This window comes from Monoraphidium neglectum, assembly GCF_000611645.1.
Source record: "Monoraphidium neglectum strain SAG 48.87 unplaced genomic scaffold scaffold02118, whole genome shotgun sequence".
Lineage (NCBI taxonomy): Eukaryota > Viridiplantae > Chlorophyta > Chlorophyceae > Sphaeropleales > Selenastraceae > Monoraphidium > Monoraphidium neglectum.
Window position 1 is genome coordinate 9009 of NW_014011510.1, and position 2611 is coordinate 11619.

Genomic DNA, 2611 nt, shown 5'->3' on the forward strand with positions numbered 1-2611 from the left:
TGTGTGTGTCAGCGCGCACAGCGCCCGGTCTAGGTTGCTACCACCCCATCGGACCATGATGAGCGCGACGGTGTCGGTTTGTGGTTGGCCTCCAAACATCGACGGGTGGGGCCTTGGACGACTGCTGAGGCTGGAGATTATGCAGCTGATTACATACATGATATTGACACGCCTCATATTCGCGTAAAAGTAACTGCGTGGGTTGCATTTGGCCCCAGTAAATCTCCCCTGAATGAGCCCCTGACAGGCTCGCGACATCATATTTATCATATACATCCAAATTTCAAACGTTTCCGGGGATTCCTGTTGTTTGCCCAGTGTGCGCAACCACGACACGGCGTAGGCTATCGTGGTCCTTTTGCAAACCCCGTACTGATAGCACGTAAAAGATGAAGTTTGGAATCGCGATCACCACCACTCGGCTACACACGATGCACGCTTTACCACCGTAGTCTGATGCAGGCGGAGGGCAGTGGCGAGCCACGGCCTGGCACGGGCCGCTCACAGGTGCTTAACAGAAAATTATAACCCTTCATTTGTGCAGAGTGACATGGCTTTCGGGGACACTTCCGGAGCAGCAACTTGGGCAGTGGGGACACGAATCAAGCTCACACGGCGTCGTGTCCGCCTCGCTCTGCGTCGTTAATATCGTGATTGTTATATAGAAGCCCCAGAGGCAGGGACGAGGGGCGCCGAGGACCTGGTTGTGATTGAGACCTCAAGCCTTGTGTTGATGCGGGTTGTGGCCTGAGCTGTGGCAACGCCTGCGCGCCCCACCCCGACTCGCCGCAACCTGTTTGCCCTCCGCCGGCCGAATCGCGCGCGCGCCTTGCTGTCATCTCAGAAGCAGCGGCGCGAGCGCTGGACCGATGAGGAGCACGCGCGTTTTGTCGAAGCCCTCAAGGTGGGGGCCGCAGGCGCAGCGGGCGCAGCGCGTTGCAGTTTTTGCCCAGGGCGCATATCAAGTCAGCAGCAGGCGCCGCCCGACTTTGGCAGTGAGCTTCATCTTGCAGCTGACCCATGACTGGCCAACCCTGGTCCGCCTGCCAACCTCCCACCTGCAGCTGCACGGCCGAGCCTGGAAGCTTGTAGAAGGTGTGTGGGCAATAGGCCCGCGGGGCTGGCGGTGGTGCGGCGGCAGCAGCCGCCGCAGCACGCTGCAGCGGCTGCAATGTGCAGCACGCGCAGCGTGTGGCGAGCCTGGCAGCGCGTGCGCAGCGGCTCGGTGTGGGGGGCCCGGACTCTGCCCGACGCCCAGCTGCGGCTCGTCACCGCCAGCCGAGCTCCGCGGCGACACACCCGAGCCACCAATCCCAGCCCTCAACCTGCGCCCCATGTGGCGGGCTCACCATCCTCCGCTTCCCGCACGCGCGCGTCCTTGCTTCGCAGAGCACGTGGGCACCAAGACGGCAGTCCAGATTAGGAGCCATGCCCAGAAGTTCTTCAACCGGCTGGAAAAGGGCGTCGCCTCTGAAGGTGGGCGCTTGCGCGGCTGCGGGAGGGGGCGCGCCTTGGCGGGCAGCCCTTTCAAAGCAGGGCGGGCTGCCCGAAACCGCCGCCTGTTCGATTTGCAGATGGCGCGCTCCCTGGTCCCGTGGGAGACCCAGCTGCCAGGCGCAACCACCCGGTTTCCAAAGGGAGGAATGAGCCGCCGAGTGGGCCGGTCGTGAGGGATGTCTGTGCTCTGAGTTTACTGACGGGTCCCTTCGCCGCCGCGCTGTCGCCTGCTGGCCGGTGTCCGCAGGCGAGCGCATCGAGGTGCCCCCGCCCCGCCCAAAGCGCAAGCCGCAGTCCCAGAGCCAGCCGCGGCACGCGCAGCACCACCACCACCAGCCGCCGCAGCCCCTGCAGCAGCAGCAGCAGCAGCAGCAGCAGCAGGAGCAGCAACAGCAGCAGCAGCAGCAAGAGGAGCAGCACCTGCTCCAGCAGCAGCACCAGGGGCTGCAGCAGCCACAGCAGCGGCAGCTGCAGCAGCAGCACAGTGGCCCGTTGCTGGGTGAGCGAGACCACCTGATGTTTCGTGGCGCGCTGCGCGGCGCTCCCCGCTTTATCGAAAGGCGAAGGGCAGTCCAGAATGATCGGGGATGTTGGTGATGCCCTGCATGCTGGTTCTGCTGCGGCCTGCATGCTGTGGCTGTCCCCATCATCAAACGCCCACCTAGCACCAATCTTCCCCCCCTCCGCCACCCAGCTCAACTCGCCATCCCGCTGCCTGCCACCCCCGCGGCCCATCATTTGCTTTTCCAGGCTCCCAGATTACTGGGCCGCCGCAGCTGGCATCGCCGCAGCTCTCAGGCCAGCTCATCGGCTTCCCGCCGGGCCACACCCAAGGGTCAAACCCGGCGTTGACCGGCGCGGCCTCCGACCCCTTCAGCCTCGCCGCCGCCGTCGCCGCGGCGGCGGCAGGCGGCAGCGGCGCGGCGCCGCTCGCAGGGGACGGGTCGCTCGCGTCTCTGGGGGTTTCGGCGCCGCTGTCCGCGGCGGCGGCAGTGCTGACGTCGAGCCCCGCGCTGGCGCCGGCCCTGAAACTGGAGCAGTTGACAGTCGAGGAGCCGCCCGGCCAGCTGCAGCCCGCGCCGCCGTCCGCAGCGGCGGGGGCAGCGCCGGCGCC